Raw genomic sequence first — 20,031 nt, forward strand, 5'->3', positions numbered from 1 at the left:
GGTGTGGGGATGGAAAGCTCATCCTGGGCACCAGCCTGTCCCAGTGTGCAAGCATTGCAGTGAGCAGCTTGCAATGCAGGGATCAGCAGAGGGGTTGGGTGTCCCAGCCCCTGCAGACACACCTCTCTGCCCTTCTGAATCCCCTTTGGGTACCTCCTCTTTCACAGCATCTGTTGCTTCTCCTGCCCCTTCAAGTTTTTCCCCGTTTCTATTCTCCGGACAGGTTGGAGAGGCAGTACAACTGCTTCAGCCATGTCCTGGGCATCTGCATCTTGGCATTATGAAGGTGTCAGACATGGCTTGGTAGAAGCAAATACCCAACAAGTCCATGCCTGTCTGTGAGGTTTAGAGAGCTCCATGCTGGTACAACGTTCCCGTGGTATGGCTACATGGCAGGACAGGGCATGCAGGAGGAGGCAGCTTCACCTGAGGAAGCATGCCCATCATTGTCCCCTCAGTGTGCCTCACCCAGCATCCTACTCACCAGGGTACAAGGATCCCTCCCCTTTGCCGTGCTGAAACCTATCCATCACTGCCTTTCTTCCCTGAGCAATTTGTTACTATAGCTACGTTTTTCCATGCAGGGAGAGCTCAGATCTCTGCTGGGCTGAGGTCTCCCTCTCATTTCTGCACAGCTGGAAGGAAAGAAGAGGGCTTAGCCTGGAGGTCAGGCGTGGCAGGCAGTGCCCCATGGTTGCTGTGGTGCCAGGACTTAGGACACAGCAGTGCAGTGGTGCAACTTGTCCATGAGTCCCTTACTACTTTATCATAAAATCCTAAGATCATAGAATCATAGAATGTGCTGGGTTGGAAGGGACCCTTAAAAGGCATCTAGTTCAAACCTCCTGCAGTGAGCAGGGACATCTTCAACTAGATCAGGTTGCTCAGAGCCCCATCAAGCCTGACCTTGAATGTCTCCAGGGATGGAGCCTCCACCACCTCTCTGGGCAACCTGTGCCAGTGTTTCACCACCCTCATTGTAAATAACTTCTCCCTAACATCAGTCTAAATCTACCATGCTCTAGTTTAAAATCATTGCCCCTCAATCCTGTTACTTCATGGCCTTGTAAATAGTCCTTCTCCATCTTTCCTGTAGCACCCTTTCAGGTGCTCAAAGGTCACTATAAGGTTTCCCCAGAGCCTTCTCTTCTCCAGGCTGACCTTGCAAATACCAAAACTCTGACAAGTCCATGGGAAGAGAGGAGTGGATAGTGGTGCCTTGTAATCAGCCAGTGTACCACCATGGTGCATTCCCCTCCTATTCTCTGAAGAGTGGCAGCTGGAGAAACAGCTACTGTGTACTGGGAGTTGCTAGTTGTTAGATTCCAAAGGAGTTTGCTTAGAAAGGGGAAACAAATGGGATTTTCTACTCCCTGGCAACTTTAGAAAAATGCCCTGAAAGCCAGAACCAGATGAAAATTTTTGGTGAATGAGGAAATCAGAGAATTAAGCACTTGGATTCTAGATTTTGCTCATTTTATTTTTGTTTGATGAGGGTTTTAATGAAATTGGAGGAAGCTTCAAACGTAAAAGCACTGGAAACTCAGTCTTTCCCTTAAAATCACAAGAAGCAAAAAAAAACAAACCACAAAAACCCCAAAAAAGCTGCTAGTCTTGTCCTGTTCCCATTGGAAGCAAGCAAGCTGCAAAGCAGCCACAAAGGTACGAAACCTTTCAGCATGGCCAGATTCCTGGTGTTCACTTGGGCGAGGTGTGGGGAGGACAGTTTGCTCTGTCCCCATTTGGGTGGCCTCTTGGCCACGAACAGGCACTGCCCGCAGGTGTGCCCACGTCAGCTGGAGAGGAGATGGGTCCATAACTGTGGGTGAGTGGGTGACCAAGCGCCCGTCTGGGCACCCTGGGGCTGGTATATGTGCAGAGCTGCCAGAACAAAGCAAGGGCTTACCAAGCCCTGAGAAATGAGAGTTAGGAAGGTGATGGGTAAACTTGTCCACTAGCACTGGGACCACATGCCTCTGCCCCTTCCTGTGCCAGGACAGTGCTCTCCTAATCGCTGGGATTTCCCTCCCTGTGGAACTGCCACCTCCCTGCCTAGAATTTGTCCTTGTCTTGTGCCAAATCCTGGTCAGAGAGCCCCTGAGGGGACAGGGAAATGTCCCAGCCTGGCCTGTGGGATAGCTCTGGCCTCAAGCTGTGCCAGCATATTGAAAGATGCCATAGGGCATCGCATAGGGAAACGTCTGGAAGGCAGTGACAGCATCCCCAGAACTCTGATGACCTCTAGAAGTGGATTGCACCCGTGTTATCTCCATCCCTGTGAACAGCCCAATCCCTATCTTTTAAAACTCGTTCAAACCAGCCCTTTTTCTCCTTGGGGCTGGGATAACGTCTCTGCACACAGCCAAAGGCCGTCCTGGCTCCACAGTAATCATCCAGAGCTGCACCAGGAAAGGCAGATAATTACATTCAGGCCCTCGCTTCTCCCCTAGCAAGCAGATGCAGAGAAGCAGCAGTCCTGCAGAGACTTTATTTGGGGCAGGGGGCAGAAATTTAGGTCTTGATCGTCCCCATAGCAGCTGCCTGGTATGTGGCTGCTGAGCTGAGGACCTTCTCCCCCCTATCCAGCCATGCCTCGCTGGCTTATCATTTTCAATCCTATCAGAAACAAAACTGCTGCTGCTTAATGCTTCATTACAGGCTGTTATGTGTCTCTTGCACTGCCCAAGAGAGCAGCAAGGAGGGCTCTGACTCTATTTAATAACTGTTTCATGGTTCCTAATTGACAGATAAAAATGCTACTAACTCAGTTTCATCGAATATAATCCATGGGCAGGAGCAGCAGTGCCCTTCTGGAGCCTGGGCAGCAGCGTTGTTTTGACACAGGAAACCCGTTAACACGCCGACCTGCCATTGCGATGATGGGTTTTCACCTCACTTTTTTCTCGGTTAGTTTTTGGCTTTTATGACATTGGGGGAAGATGGTGGGAAGGGATTTGAGGAAAAGTAGCTGGAGCAGATAGAAAAAGTGAGATGGTGGCTGGTGCTTTATTTGGGGAGGGACTCTTCCTGCAAGGGTCTGCAGCACCCCTGGCACAGTGCTTTGCAGAGAGTGTTGGCTTTGCACCACATCCCTGTAAAGCTCTGTCTCTGGTCACCTCAGGGCTGTGCTTCATGCCAGCAGGTCCCCAGCCCCGGGACTGTCACCCTGTGGCTGTCAGGCTGAGGCACAATTGTGCATGGGGAAGATCTGCCAAGCCTTTCAGCTCTGGTAGGAAAGTCCCTGGACTTGCTCAGGGGAAGCAGGAAGGGATTTGTTCTTGTAAATTTGGAGATGTCAGGAAACTCGGGCATTTCTTTGTGCACTGCGTGGTTAGCAGGATCTCATCAGTGCCAGGGGGTTTCCCATGCCCCTCTTCGCTGGTGCAGGTGACAGAATGACCCAGACTTCTTCCATGCTCTGCATTGAGAAATGTCAGCCAGACAGACCCTTGCTCTCCCCAGGGATGTACATGCTGTTACTCCATCAAAAATGCAGGGTCAGGATGTGCAAATACTAACAAGTAGGGTTGCAGAGGTGGGATTCAAGAGCCTGAAGCCTGCTATTTAACCCAAACACTTGGGGACGTGGTTTATCTATTCCCACCTGGGGCCAAGAAGAAAAAATTTTCTTTGGAAATGAGATTTTTCAGGTTTTCTTTTCCCATCACAGTGGCTCGAAAGTTAAATACCAGCTGGGTGTCCCACAGGTATTTGTGACTGCAGGAGAGGTGGGATTGTAACTGTGGTGAGAGCAGAGTAATTCCCAGGCGGTGTGGGCAGAGGTGGAGTTGTGAAGAAGTGTCGAGGGCCTCTGGCTCTGTACAGAGCAAAGCAAATCTGACTGCAGCTGAAGGCATCCTGGGAGGATGAGAGGTTATTAGTAGTGATTGCTTCAGGGATAACACAGAAGATACTGATTTAAATAAAAATCACAGTAACAGCAGCTCTAACAGGACCCTGTGGCTCAGTTGGAGGAGAATCGGAAGCAGAGGAGCTGGAGCGTTTCCTAGCTGCAAATATTGTGGAGAGAGCTAGGGCTGCTGATCCTGCTCCTGAGCGGACCAGGAGCAGGGACAGAGTCACAGGTGCTGTGCCAGAGGATGCCTAAAGAGCCTTTCTGCATCTGGGTTAGAGGCTCAACACATCATGACCTGCGCAGGAAAGTTTGTAGCTGCTGAGAGCCACAGCGGCAAGAGTCGGGTATCCATCACCTTAGCCAGTCAAAGGGCTGGGATGGAGGTCAGATTCCCGTGGTGTTAATCAGCTGCATTCCTCCCCAGGGTTAACAAAATGTGTTGGGCTTCAGCAGCCACGGCTATCTCTGGCCTCAGTCTTTGCAGTGATTAACTGCACTGAGGATGCTCATTTTGAGTGGCAGAAAGCAAAGGCTAGGGGGCTCCAGCCACCTGCGGACAGCTTCAGCTGCTCACTCATGGGAGAGGAGAAGGCTCATTTCGCGGCCACACTTCATACCACAAATACTTTTACCGATGGGGTGCGAAGGGGTGATAAAATGCTACCAGCTGTCTCCATAGACATCTAAACATTGATTTCACAGAATCATAGAATCATAGAATGGCTTGTGTTGGAAGGGACATGAAAGATCATCTAGTTCCAACCCCCTGCCATGGGCAGGGACACCTCGCTTTGGATGAGGTTGCTCAAAGCTTTGTCCAGCCTAATTTTGAACACGCACAGGGATTTGTTGTTAGAGGATCCAGCAGACCTGTACAGTTCCTTTAGCTGGCTGTAACTCTCATGCCATGTACAGCCACCTGCAACAGCTCTCATCGTGATACACAGACGTGTCGTGCTGTGCTATTGGCAAATAGAGACTTGATGCCAGATAATAGCCAATCTGTCAAGATAAAATGTAGTATGTAACAGAAGGGTTTCTCTACTCCAGGGATTTTTCTGCTGGCAGTTTTTGGAATGTTTCTTTCTGGTCACTGTTCTTCCATGGGAATCAGGCATTTTGCAGAAGAAGCATCCCATGCCCTTCAGCTTTCCCATCAAATATGATGGGCAGACCATCTGCTGGACCTGCAGCACCAACAGCACAAGCTGCTCCAAGGTAGCTTCGCATTACCAGACCTCTGTCACTGAGTATCTTCCTGCTCAAGGGAATTTAAACCACCTGGAGCAACTCCCTCTGTGAGGACACAGCTTCCCTGGGGCTAGCTTGCATCCTCATACTTGCATCGAGCAGCATCTGTCGAGTGCCAGGCTCAATCCGGCACATTCACACATTAGAGTGGGTGAATGGAGGTACCAGTTCAGCGCAGATCTTGCCCACTGGGTTGGCTCAGGAGCATTACAGACCTGAACAGCATCAGGCACTCTCTGAGGGCAAGAGAAGGTGAGAAAACAAACCTGCTTGGCATAGCTAATGAGAGTGTGCAGATGCCAGGGCTGTGGCTAGGAGTTCCTCGTTGCTTTTTCTGGGGTTTTCACTGGTACCATAGTCTCTGCTTGCACTCAGACTTTGCGTAAGGGCAGTCATTCAGGTTTAACGTCCCCATAAATGATGTATGTGGATTCTTCTCCAGATCAACAAGACCTTTTTGCAGGCATGGAGTTCCCAGTGCAGTGCTGCTGGTGCTTTGCAGCCCTCCGGCAGCACCCTAGTGCTCTGCGGGACCCTTGAGGTTCTTCTTTCAACATGGAAAACCCCAAATGGAGCAAAACCAATGGAAATGCTGCAGAAGCAGACAAAAGCCAACTGTCTGGGGCTGCACAAGCCCTGCTGTCAGTGAGTCCCACCCAGCGGTACTATAAGCCTGGTGTCAGGCAGCATCCACAGCAGGGGTAAGGATATTTCCAGCACTCTTAGAGGCAGGTTTACAGTGCTGGGATACTCTCCAGCCAAAACACTTGGGTTCAGATTTCTACCAACCCACCTCATTTCCTCATTTGTTTTAATCTCCTAGCAAAAATGAAACCATTGGCCACTTTGACAAGCTCCTTGCCTGGAATTAAATCACTACCTCCTAACCACTGGTGGTCCTGGGCTGGCTTGTTCCAGAGGGGGGACAGTAGACAGTAAAATTGCAGCTGGAGACCTGCAGCTGAACAAGCAGCCTTGCCCCTAAGCATGGCGAGGTGACTGATCCAAATGTCCTTAAACCATGGGCAGAGGCATGTGTGTGCATCCTCTGAAGTGTCTCTCTGATGTGGGATGAGAGGGAGATGTGGGGCACCGCTGCTGCTGCCTGCCCTGTGGTGGGACCCTTGTCAGGGCCCTGCCCCTGGGTGAATCCCTCTCTGAAGGACAGTGGAGCTGCCAGGAAAGTACTCAGCCCTGATGTAAAGACTACCAGTGGCAGGGAATCCACTGGAGCCTTTAGCAAGCTCTTCCATGGTTTAATTACCCATGTGTTGAAAACACCATTTGGCTTGGTCAAATTTGTGCACCTCTGTCTTTGTCCGCTTGGGTTCATTTTGGCAGATGGAGGGTCAGGACAGTGGAGTCAAGCACACCACCCACACCACCAAGCCACAGCCAGCCTGGCTTTGCACATCATGCTGACCCTGGGCCACAGAGGCATCGTGTCTGAAAAGTTAAGGGGTTTTCTAGCACAAGTGCTTTGGCTACTCTCCCTCTATAGCCATGAAAATGCTGGAGTCAAGTACCCCACATAGAGGAAAGGCGCATTTTGCCTTCCTCAGGTGCCTGTCTGTCCTCACTGAGCACAGCAAGAGCAGAGACAAGCTGCTTGGCTTGGCCAGCTCCCACTTAAGTGGTTAAAGACAGATAACAGCAACCCTGGGAGCATCAGCCTAGCTCTTCAAAGAGGTGAATCCATCCAGCTCTCCACTGCTTTCCTACAAAAACTCTCTCCCCCAAGTTCGGCTCCCCTCGGGCTGTCCTCTTATCTCGCTGGCATCCGTCTGGACTCAGGGCTTAGGGAGGGCAGGATCTGCCCTGCACACCTCCATCACTGGGGGAGATGCACCCCAAAGGGGATCACTGGATTGAACAAGCACTAGCTTGTGGATTTTTGAGCAGAAACAGGTTCTGGGCCAAAGTGGTTAATGTGGGGACATTTTGTTCAAGCCACACAGGGAAAGGGCTCTGCAGCTGCAGGTAAGGTCCCAGTGATTGCCCAGGCACAACCCTCCACAGGATCACCATTAGCATCCCCCTGTCTAACACCACCGGCACTGCCCCTTCTGGGTTACAGGCAGTGCGGGGTCTGTAACAGCCTCGTTATCCCAGTAGCTGCACGGCAGCTGCTCCAGCACTGGGTACAGCCTTGCCCCCGTGCATCAGTGTACAAGAGCTGAGCCTATGTCTCAAATTTTCTAAATCCTGCGCTGTTCCATGCATTGAGAGGCATCCTGCATCTTGGGAGGCTTTTGGCTATGCTAGGGCCAACACCCCCATCTTGAGTGCAACCTCCAGTTCAGAAAGACCTTTCCTCTTTTCTGCATCTCTTTGGGATTTTGGGTGGCTTTCCTTATGACGATCTATTGGTAGAGTTACTTTTAATAGTACATATCTGGCGTGGAGTGGGATAGACCACTCCAATTCTGGCTGGCACGTTGTAAATCTCAACCAAAAAGCAAAGTGCAAAGGGCCAGGAGGGTGGGGGATGAAAAAAAGCAGAAGGAAGAGACCATTTTCCCAGAGCCCAAAGCAGGCAGGGGTGGGGAGCAGGAAAAGCAGGGTCGTATGGTTTGCTGGGGCAGAGTGTGCAGTTGTTTATACTGGAAATGAGTTTCTGTTTATTGCAAGCTATGGTGGGGAGACCACAAAGTGAACGTAAAACAAAATGGGAAGGGTGTGGGGAAAGTAAGGGGAGGGGGAGCGGGTGCCTTTGACAAACTCCAGAAGTCACGTCCAGTAATAAATCAAGCCGCGATCTGTCCCAGGATACGGGACCCAGAACATCTGCTTGGGCTGCGGGGAAGCCGGGCAGGCGAGAAGGGCTCTCCCAGCCCTGCCTGGGGCCGGGTGGGGGGGCACAGGAGCTTGGGCAGCTCAGTCACCCATGGGTGCTGAGCCCACCGATGCTCACATGCAGACAGAGGTGAGGCTGGACTGAGCACCCAGGTTGACTGGGACGCATGAAGAGGTGCACGCAGGGCTCAGAGTTTGTCAGGCATCCCCATTCAGCCTCTCCATCCTCAGTGTCCATCCTTTGGCTGCTCTGTAACTCCATTTCTCTAGCTGCAAGGTGGCAGAGGGTGTCTTTCTCCCATTTATCACTTCTCTCAAGCTTTGCAGCAAATACCATAGGGGAAGGCAACTCCTGCAACGACTCAGAGCTGGGGCATGGCATAGGTGCCACTGGTCAGGGAGGCCCCCAGCCCACTCTCACAGCAAAAAAAAAAGCAGGAATTAGTGTGTTATTGGGGCTGGTGGTGAAATCAGAGAAAAATCTCCCTATAGCCCCACCGGGGCCAGCATCACATCCATTCTTTGTACAGGCTTTGAAGGTATTAAGTGGTAAAGATTTTGGTTTCACATCTGAATCCAGCTGCATTGTTGTGAGAAACCCTTGTAGATTATTGCTCTTGACCAATCCTTCACATATAATCTGTTGCTGTGGGTTTAGTTCTTCGGAAGGGGTGATGGATGCTTCTTTTGCAGATTTAAGCATTCCCCTCTTCTTCTTCCTTTTCTTTTCCCCTTCCTTGGAAAATGGATCCTATTAACTGCTGCAGATGACACAACACATGCCAATACATTTGCAACCCATTTGGCTCACAGTGAGGTCTGTATTCGAGCTGCAAACTTCCCCAAGGGTCCAAGTAAAGCATCAGGATAGGGAGGAGAAACAAAGACCGTGCATCTCCCCTCCGGGTTCTTGCCCAGTTCTTGCCTTTCCAGCCCATATTAGTGCAGAAAGCAGGAGAGACAGCCACGAAGATGCGTGTGTGAGCTATGACCTCAAGTCATTTGCATTTCATTATGCCCAGCTGTGGCTGACTGCTGTGCCCTAACGTCGTGGGTGTTGCTACAGGAACTGCTCCTTGAAAATGCCTGTGAGCAACTTTCTGGGCACAGAGCAGGTACCAGGCTGTGCCTCCAGCATCTCCCAGTTGCAGACAAACCTGAAATCCTGAAGTGTTGAATCCTGGGCAGGTTCAACCGCCTGTCACTGCTGGAAAGGTCAGAAACTTTGGCAACATCACAGCTGGTTCTCCACTTACTCAAGGCATGCTGACTTCCTTCCCGTGCTGCTGGTGGCATATATGCCATGGGACAGACCTAGTTGCATTGGCCTTAAGCCAGACAGACCTGCTTTCTCTGCTCCAGGAAAGGATAGCAAGGTGTTTGCTGAAACCAGATTGCCCTGGCCTGTCTGATTTTCCCCAGCATATGCTTGCATCTCTCATCTGCAGCCTAGTCCCTGCTCTCAGACCTGTCACCACTCTTCACCTCATCTCGTAAGGATGCTGAGCCCTCTGCGAGCATCAAGGAGAGAGTTGTCCCTGTTGCAGGAGGCCTTTGCATTGCACGCAGTAGCAGTGTGCTCCAGGTCCACGACAGGGCAGCAGGGCTCATGTGAGCCAGGACACTGCAGCATCTTTCTGCTGCTGGCAATATCTGGGCTATGGGGCTTGCTTTTCTTGTGTAATTTTCTGTGCAACGCTTCAGAGAGCACAGCGAAATCCTTCACTGGCTCTAATAATGTTTCCCTCCAAAGCTCTAGGGTATTTCCCCCCTCCCCATCCTTGTGAAGTCACGCTTCACGTCTGCTGAAATCCTATCAAATACCTCCTGAAATCCCCAGGAGCCCCTACGACAGTTTATTGCAAGTCCAAGACTGTTTGACCTTGGAGCGGGGGAGAAAGGCAGGAGAAAAAAGAGCAGCCCTGGGCATCCCTGCCAAACCCCTTGATCCTGTGCTGAGCCTCTTGCAGAGACTACAGCCCGGTCAGCAATCAGTCCTAGCCCATCAGTGGGGTGTCTGGACACCATGCCCTCCTCTCCCCTCTGCCTCAGGTCTCCTGAGGGTCTCTTGCTGCACTGGGCAGTGCCGCTGCATGCACAGTGTAAAAAAAGCAGCAAGGTCCCAGTCACTTGTGCGTGGTTCCTGCTCTGGCATTCTGCTCCCCTCACACTGCTCAAGAGAGATTTGAGGACCTCCCAGTGACAGCTCAGTCCCCAGCTCTGGTGCTTTGCAAGAGAGTTGCCCGCCCCATAGGAGCTCTGTGCTGAGGGTTCCCTCCAGCTCTCAGGAAATAATTAAAATACTTGTATTTTTTTTATATAACAATAACTGCTTGTTACTTGTTCTTTGCTGGAAGGGAATCAGAGGATGCGTGAGAAGCTGCTGTCCTCCACGAGGAGGGACAGGCTGTGCTGAGCATCCATGTTATCGCTGCCAGGGCAGGGCCAGCCACGATGCTGCTCTTGCCACTGATCTGGTGCCAATGCAGTCAGGAAAAGCACGTTCACTTCCGAGGGTTTCGTTGCTAAAAGGCCATTGATAAATTACAGGGAGTCCAGACAAAAATTGATTAAAGGATTAGAAGACAGCGTATGACCTAAAGGGGAGATTAAGGGAATTTAGTGAGGTGCTCACTGCAGAGTGGAGCAGGGGAGGGAAGCAAGGAGGGAAGAAAATGAAAACAACCTTGCGAAGATTTTACAGGTGATGATTAGAGTGGGTGAAAATAGTTGCAGTGAGTAATTGAGTTGGTTTGTGCTTCATGCCTCATTTTGCAAATTGTGGGCTCTCACATAGCTGGGAAGGGGCTGTTCAAGCTGCTGGAGCTGCCCTGACTGTGCACAACAGGAGCATCCCGTGGGGTTTGCTCGCTGCCACTTGCAGAGCTTTAAGCATCGAGCCAGGATTTGAGGAAGATGAGCGTCATTTTCGTAAAGCAAAGAGCCTTTTTTTAGCTCCATTTCTTTACAGATGGGCTGAATAATGGGACCTCCCTTGAAGTCCGCTGAGTTAAGGATGCGGCTATTACTTCCAAATGCAGTGAAGTCTGGGGTTGTGTGACTTAGATCATCCTGAGGATCTCATTGCCATACAAAAAGAATGAGGCCAGTGCCTCATTCAGGCCTGAGGTTAAAAAAAAGACATTTGTAAAGAGAGCAGTGGTGCTGAGCAGTGGTATTAACTCAGAAGATATCTCAGCTCACCCCTTCCAGAAGTGCTGCACTCCTCGGGGTTTCATCCCCTTGGAGCATTCCTTTGGATGAGCTGCTGAGACTGATGCTCTGAAGTTGGGCACCCTCCTTGCTACTTCCACCCCATGGTACCAGCAGCTGGGGATGTTTCTGTTGTTAGTGACATGCCTGACTGTTATTTTCTTGAAGTCAGAGAGTGGGCAGCTAAAGACTCCTGTGGACACCTCATTTCCTGGGACAAATTAAGCATCTTCTTTGATGCACATCATTAATCAGCTAGCAGCATCCTTCAGCATCCTGAACAGTGTCACCAAGTAGTGCTACCTTCTAGAGTGTCTGTGTCACCCCATCCCCACACAGGGTCTGGTGCTGTGATTTTCTGGGGTATATTATGCAGGATGTATGGGGTGAGCCAAATGGCTTCACTAGACATGGCAAGGAGGCTGGCTGCTGCTCTGGGGACTTGCATGGATTTGGGATGGGAACAGCACAGAAACAACCATTTGAATCTCCTTCTGGCCCTGTCTTAGCTCTCTATAGCCAACTCTGGTCTCTCTTGGGTGACCTCTGGTTCCAGCCCAGCTGTTTTCACAAGGCACCTGCAGTTGGTCTCCCAGCAAGACTGTGCCAATGACAAAAAGTTGGGTGAAGCCATGAGGGTTGCAGAGGCTGTGGCTCTCACACGTGAATCGCTGCATGGTTGCTGGGGCTGAGGCACAGGCTGTGGATCAGCCCCACAGAGCAGTGTAGCATCTCATGAGGAGAACAGTGGTGTGGGACAGAAGGACCGTCCCTAGGATGTGAGTTGGTGGCCAGGGAATGTTGAATCTGCATGGAAGTACCTAGATGCAACCTGGATTGTCCAACAGAGGGTCAGCTTGAGGATGAGCAATCAGTTCTGTTGCCTGTGCAGACACCTGCTGCCTATGCAAGGGGCTACCTGCACGCAGATGCCCACTTTCAGGTCCCCTCTACCGACTGAATACAAGGTGGGTCAGCTGGGGTAGGCAGGAGGGTACTGTGGGGTCTGCCTTGTGAGGGAGCGGGAGAACAGTGTGCAGAGTTTCCTCTAGTAAAACCTGTGGGAGAGAAGAGGGTGTTTTTTCATAAATGCTGAAGGAAAGAAGATTTTTCCGCAAAAGGTAGTTGTTGGTGCAAGAAGAAAGTGGATGGGGGGATTTGTCTGTTTACTAACCGTTTCTGTCAGCTCCTTTTCCTGCCCAGGCAGGAGAATAGAAGCTCCAAAATGCCCCTTTCTCTCCTCCAGAGAGTCAGAGATCTCTTAATTCTTCCTCTCCATTCCCTTTGCAGTGAGAAACACCTCTGCCAGCAGGTATCCCCCTTGCTGGGATAGTGCTGAGAGCAGCCTGGGGAAGAGCAGAAAAGAGAAGGGTACGCATCCAGGCTGCATCTTGAGAAAGATGGAGAGAGAAGAGGCATTTTTGGAGAGCTGCTGTCTGTTAGAGGCAGCTCCCACTCCCCCACTGGGAGTGATAGCTGGTAATATTCGTGGCTAGCTTGTTGGTCAGTATATGACAAAGAGCTTGTAGCTTCCCTCCAGAGGCTCCTCTTGGATAAATATACAATTTCCAGGAGTTCTGGTGGGATAACTTTTCCGAGGATACATGGCTGCTGGTGATCCCAGTTGTGTCTGATTGCATCTGTTATTTTCCCTGTCTTCTCCACCTGGGGAGGCCAGAAGGATGGATTGCTTTCTCGCAGCCTTTCAATGAGGTGGTGGAGGCGGCAGGGGCATTACATGGTGTAGATTTTGCAGGGGATTTGTGCCTGCATCTGGGAAAAGAGAGAGAAGAAGACAGTGAGTTCTTTTTTGCAAGCCCAGCAGGGATGGAGGCAGGGGGCTGCTGTCGCACAGACCCTTGGACCACCTGATACATGCCAGGGAGCCCTTGGGGACACCCTGTATGCCCCCTTCATAACCAGGCCAGGGAAGACACTGCCCTCCCACACAGCAGGCAAGGATATTCCCTAACTCTCTGGCAGCTATCCCAGCTGAGCTCCTGGAGCAGATTTCCTGGATTCTGCTCAGACTTGCGCTCCAGGGCTGTGTGTTGCTCACAGCTGGTGTAGGCTGTGATAGGGCACAGCAGAAGCCAACACTTCAGAGCAGTTTGGGGCTGCTCTGATCAAACCAGGAGGAGCAGGGTGGGGTACCAAGGGAGGCAGCTACACCTCTCTGGAGATGGGGTCTGTGACATGATCCCCCATGCACTGACCATGAGCTCCGTGGAGTGAGGAGCAGCTGCTGGGGGACCCGTGTGGGTGCTAAAAAGTGTTTTTCTCCTGTTCTGCCTTGGCACAGTGCATCCAGCCCTGTGTCAAGAAGAAGCGTTCCCCGAATACAGAAGCTATTTTGCCAGGGACTCGGAAAGCCCCCTGCAATTCATGCCCCACATCATTCCTGGGTATTTTATAAGAGATATGCAGGGCAGCCTGGCACCCCTGGATGCTCCTGCCCTGAGCTGCAGGTAGAGACACGCTCTCCATCCTTGGAGCCTTCCTCGGCTCCATGTGCCGGCACTTTGCCCTGGGATCTGCACAGTCCCTCACCCCAAACCACTCTTCAGGTCTCCGGGAGCTGGACGGAGGCCCCGGCAGCTCAATCCCAGAGCAGCTGGTTATGAAGTTTGGTCATTACTGCCCGGGGGCTGTGTGCGAACCAGTGACCTTGCTCTGAAATGGTTTATGTTACATGCAAATCCCCTCGCAGAGGTGTTGGGGGAGGAAAGCCGGCCTCGCCGTGAACTCCCCGGGCTGGAGAGCCAACCCCAGGGCTGCAAAGGGCTTCCCGTGCCTGGTGCTTTTGCCGTGCTGCCACGTCCTGCTTCACTGGCGTACCCTTCCCAGGTGTGCCGCACCGAGCACCGTGAGACCCGGCCCCGCTCGAGGCCTGGCGGTGCTACCGTTATACACAAAACAATAATCAGCTGCCGTAACAAGGACGCAGAGTAGCTGATCTGGCCTCCCTGCTGTTGTGCCGGCTCCAAGTAGAAACAGCTGCATTTGGTTTGGTTAAATGTTTTATTTACTCTCAATTATCCCAGATAACAGATTTGCTTTCTTTGGTTCAATATTTAATACTGTTTCAGAGCAAAGCTGCTCTCTGGTTTTTGACAGAGGACGGGAGGGACTTTGTGCTGTGGTCTGCTCCCAAGCGAATGCTGGAGGCACCCAGAATCCCCACTGCATGTCAGTCCCTGAGGCCTCCAGCATCCCAAGAACAAGGCCACCTGCAGGACCACAGTTGGGTTTTGGGTGCTGGTGTGCCAGACAGGATCTCCAAGGACCCGTGTGGGCATTCCTCTGGAACAGCATTGCTGCTGGAGGGAGTCAGCTCCGCAGCTGGGAGCAAGGGGGTCTGTCACAGGTGCTTGATGGCTTCACCTGCCTAAATCACCTTCCTACTGCATCCCGCACCTTGGAGAGCATTTCCAGAGAGGGTTTCCATGCCACCCAGCCACCCCACACCTGCCACAGTTGTCAGAAACTCTCTGCTCTTGCTCTTTCGTCTCACTGCTTATCCAGGCTTGCTCACTCATTTTTTGAAGGCTCAAGACCTGCCAGGTTTGACAAGCAGCTCTGCTGTGCCACGAATAGCATGGCCCTGTGCAGCATAGGATAAAACAAATGCCAGTGAGCCTGTTATCAGGCTGTCCTGCTACGAGGCAGCTTTTAGGTCTAGGAGGTTGCATTGCGATTTGGGCTTAAAGCTGGGCTCAGAGGTCTCTCTCCTCTACAAGCAATGCCTTGCCCAAAAATTTACAGCACTGCCTCTTGATGCGTGCGCTGAATTTTCTGCAAGGGAAATGAGAAAATCCATAGCTTGGTTTACGAGCCCCAATCAGTGTAAAACAGGGCCTTTTAGAAATTTATCTTTTGCTGAGTCCACCTTTTTCTCCGGCACCTTCTGGGGAATAAATTTTTGCTCTTCAAGGCTGGGAAACTGGCTCCTACGTGGCAGCGGGGTCGGCTGACTTCGGTTACAGCTGCAGGGGTCCCTGGCCCATTTTGGGAACTCCCAGGGAGATGCTGCAATGTGAGGATGTCAGGGCTGGTCTAGGTGCTGGATGAGTGAGGGCACCTCTGGTGTTCAGCCGGAGTGGCTCACACTCCAGAGGGATATGTCTCTGGTGTCTAATTTCAAGTGGGAGGAATGTTCCCCTAAAAGTGTGCTTTGCTAAGGCTGAAATGGCTTACACTGGCTGGGAGAGACCTGGACCATGTCTCCATCACTTGCTCAGATCAGGGCGGGACGAGCCCATCTTATTCTGTGCCCTTGCACCCCTGGGCCATCACTTTCATGAGTTTTGTCACATTAATTAATTTTGATTTTAAAAAGTACCATGTGCTTAAGCCTTCTTGAAGAAGTGGTGGTTATGAACATGGTGTTCCCAGAATGCAGAAGCACCACCTGCCTCTGTATTGCCCCACTGCTGTCCCCAGTACTCCTCACACTCACCCTTATCCAAGAATAGCCTGGACAAGGAGTAATAAAGCAAAACTGGAGCTTCACCTCTCTCCCTTTCGCCAGTGATGAAATACAGCCGCAACCCTTCATTTGCACCATCCAGAGCCGTGCTGCACAGGTGGTGCACGGCAGGCGGATGCTCCCCTGATCCACTGGGCAGTAGAAATATGATTTATTCATCGTTGTTTTCCTTTGTTGTTTCCTACCAACCTGATGTACACAGACAACTTTAGAAAAGCGCCATTAGATAAATAATACATCGTGATTGCAGCCAGTGTGTACATGACAAAACATCTGTGTCGGTGTGGGCACAGACAGGGAGTTGTGCTGCTCTAGTGCATGTGTGCAAACTCAGGGCCAGCATCTCATGTCCAGGTGGGTCCCTGTTGTGCCCTCCAGCCTCTGCAGCTTTGCTTTCGCTTGCTACCGTGCCTTTTTATCTATCAGCACAAACCCCACTGCCTGCAAGGTCACAGCTGTGGTGCCAAAAAGAGTCAGCGTGTGAGGATGTGGAGGGCATGTAAGGTACAGGCAAGAGATAGGGTGGCAATCGTGCCATGGGTGCTGGGGAGAGGCAGGGATGCTAACAGCGGGGGTGTGGCAGCAGAACCGCGTCAGTGCTGGAGTTATCCCCAAATACTGGGCAGCACGGGGGTCCTGCCAAGTGCAGGCAGGCTGTGTCATGGCTATAGCTCTAGCACAAGCACAGGCTGCTCTCATGGACCTTGGAGGCTTTGTGGACCTCAGACTAGCATGATGAGTTATACAGGTGACCCCACAAGCACGCTGTAGGATTGGTATCCCCCAGCAGCCCGGTGCCTGAATGTGCCCCGAGTGCATCAGAAGAAACACCTCCTACAGAAGTCTTTGAGAGACCTCTTAAAAGTTTTATTGGTACTATTTTTTTTTGTATCCCTTCACCTGTAGAGCAAGGCATCTTTAGTAGGTTCAGCCCTCAGCAGGAGAGGAAAATTATAACTGATCCATTTCAGAAACCTCTAAAAATGACCTAAAATAACTTTTCTATATATAAAAATGCCACGATTTTAATGTCCATTATCTCATGACCTAGCAGGGCTAGAAAAAGCTATTGTAGATCATTTTTAGTGGTTTCTAAAATGGATTGGTCACACTTTCCCCCTGCACAGTGGGACTTCGGGGTACAAGGATGACTGGACTTTAGAGATGGGGCAGGAGACAAAAACTTATGTCTGTGCTGATGGATCCAGAGCTGTTTTATCCTTGAGGACCACTTGTTGTGCTTTCTCCAGCTGAGCAGAAATGCCAAAGCTGATCAAGTGACAGCTATTTCCAACAAGCTGAAGAGACAGTGGTCAAATGCATGCAAAGCCTGGGACACAACGTGGTGGGAAAGCCACCTCCGTTCCTGCTGCTGGCCTTCTGCAGGGTCTAGAGAAATTATGACCCTGCCACTGGCTTTTGATGCCTGGCACAGCTCCAAATTTTGCCAGAGTGCTGCATGGCTTGCAAGCAGTGTGCCTGGGTGAGATGTGCCTGACTGATGCAGCCTTTCATCCCCTTGTCTCAGGCTTTTGCAGCAAGGCTGGCTGGAGCCTAAGCTGCTGGTAAACCACAACAGACGGGCATTAAATATGTTGGGTTTTCAGAGAGGACATCAGCAGAGCACGTGGGAGAAGTGGCTTCCTGCCATGCAAGAGGTTAATAGACAGATTAGAGAGGGCAGGCGCTGTTTGCAGCTAAAGGAAAGGAGCTCTGCCTTTATAGAGTTCAGCAGCTACATGAGGCGATGGGGAAGTAAATATTTGCCAGGATTAGGGAGGCTGCGTGCAGAAGCCTGGGGAGAAGTGCCCGTGAAGGGTCAATGTGTTGCTCGGACTGTTTTCAGCATTGGGCAGGGGCTGAGAACTGGACAACAGCTGGAGGAGGATGGAGGAGGTTGGAGCAGGATACCCTGCACCCCAGAGGCACTGCCCAAAGCCTCAGGGCAGAAAAAGCCTTTAATGCTCCCTTGATGGCTTTGTTTTCCTCACTGCCTTTCTTGCTCTTTCCATCGGCCGACAGGCTGGCCAACCTCCAAAGACAGCATTACGGAGCGCTGGATCGATTGGAGCCTGCAATTTTATTTGCTCTTTTTAAGAGCCTTTGATGGGCAGCACGAGCTGAGCCGGTGAGCACCTTTCCTGGGAGAGGAGGGAAGAGGACCGGGGCTACAAGCCACCATCTCCCACAGGAGATGGGGACCCTGCCACCAGCCTGGAGAAGGCACTGTGGCAGAGTGGGCAAAGACAGCCCACCTTGCCACATGCACTATGGCAGCTGAGAAAAGGCTTGCAGCCCTCTCCTTAATGCTGCCTGGTGGTCATGGTCAGGGTCACCCATGTAGGGTCAGGGTCACAGTCCCGAGTGACAAATTGCACTGACTCTGTGCTCTCCCCTGGGGTGGACTTTCTGCTCATCAAAGTAGAAAGTGGAGCAGTTGCATGACATGCCCCTTGCAACATGACTGTAGTTCTGGGACTGATGGCTCTTTGGACAGATGACGGTGGCCGGAGAGTCCCCATGAAACAGCTTGTACCTGCCCAGAGAGGGCAATGACTGAGGTGAGACAGGCTTCATAGGTGAGATAGCATCAACCCTTCAGCTGCAGTGAGCTCAGGATGCTGCACAGGCATCAGCGTGGCAGAGATACAAGGGTCATTTTGACCCCCTTCCCCATGCTCTCCTTCCATCTCTACCTTGCTAAAAGACACCAGAGGATGAAAGGTGGAGGATGCTGTGGTCACAGAGACTAGAAACTGCATTCTGGGGCCCCTGTCTTGGAGGAGAGGACAGGATCATCAGGGCATTCAAGGTTGTGCAAAGCGGGCATCCTCAAAGGTGGTTGTGGAGTGGGGGTGGAAGAGGGGAGCAGTTTGGACAGCCCCCCTTCTCCCAGCAAAGCAAGCCTGGAGGCATGAACCCACCCCAGCCTCCTCGATGGAGGAACTAGCACCCATCACCAGAAACCAGATCCGGCGTAATACTGAAGACAATGCAGATTAATCATCCTCAGATGGACTCGTTGCGACTCGGTGTCAGTGCAGCTTCTGGGGCTGTGCGGGCAGGGCAGAGCCTCCTCCTCGGGCAGGGACCTTGCAGGATTTTGGAGATGCTTATACAAGCCTCTGCTGTCTCTACCCGGCTCCCCGGCTGGCTCGTGGTGTGAGATAGCTGAGGACAACCAGGGAGTCGGGCGAGAGGCCCACGGTAGCATCCTCAGCATCCTTCCCCCACCATGAAATAGCCCTCCCAGCCAAAATACTTCCAGCCCCAGCCCGCTTTGCTGCGTGCCAGCCGTTTGCTGCGTGCCAGCCGGGTGCTGTTAGCCCACACTGCCCCCACGCGGTGGCTCGCTCCCCAAATGCTGTCCCTAAATCCACTGCACCCCCTCGACCTCCCTAAAACACCTCCAACATCCCTCCCTCCTACCCCACTCCCCGCCATTGCCCTCTGCAAAGGGCAATGCTGCCCTGCGTTTGCTCCCTCCTCAACCCGGAGGCAGCTGTGGGGCAGAGAAGGGGTTAAGGAGCCGGCGAGGAGGAGGAGGAGGAGGATGGAGCCATAGCAGGGATCAGGCCCTCGTCTCTGGCCTTGCGATCAGCCACTCTGTTTTGCTGTGGAGGGTCTGCGTGAATAATTTAGCTGGGAGGGTCATTAACTAGGTTCTGGCCTTCGTCTGCCAGCTGAAGGCTGAAATAGTCATTAGGAGGAACACACAGCCACTCCTCCCTGCCGGCCCCCTCCTCTCCCTCTCCTTGCTCTGTGACTTTGCTGCCCTTGGTCTCTTGTCATCTGCCCTGCCCCAGGGGCACCAGTGTGAGTGCAAGCCCTGTGCCTCAGCTTCCCCAAGTAGACTGCAGTAGGATACTGCCGCTGGAGCTTGTGGTATTCTCCCAGAAAGCTCTTCTAGCAAAGTCCATCATTATTTTTTGACAATGGGCTCTGCTGTGCGATGATGAGCCAGGATCCCCGCAGCCCACCCTCGCAATCTGTGGTCGTGGCAGACCTGCAGGGTTGACCCTTTCCAGAGGGCACGGTCAGGCTGTTGTTTCACATCAGGACCTGCTTTGGTCCTAGACACATCTCGGAGAATGTTACACCTGGGCTGCACCTAAGCGGGGCTGAGGAGACCTCCAGGAGACCAGCAGTTCCACAAGGCTGCACTTCACAGGAGGAAATTGCACAGACTTGGCTGTAGGGATGCCTCACCCGTTTTGAGTTGATGTTTTGAGGCTCTGGCGTCCTCCTGGTGCTGCCAGTTCACTGGTGCAGCGAGGGCACCCTTAGCCAAGTGTCTCCTTAGCAAGACATGGTGCATTCATGCTGTGGGACCTCTGGTGCAGACCTCAGGGGAAGGAGCTGGCCAGCCTGGGATTGCTCCCTGAACACTTGCATCTCTGCTTTCTGGTTTACATCTCGTTTTCAG

Source organism: Apaloderma vittatum, unplaced genomic scaffold (assembly GCF_000703405.1).
Source record: "Apaloderma vittatum isolate BGI_N311 unplaced genomic scaffold, ASM70340v1 scaffold34414, whole genome shotgun sequence".
NCBI lineage: Eukaryota > Metazoa > Chordata > Aves > Trogoniformes > Trogonidae > Apaloderma > Apaloderma vittatum.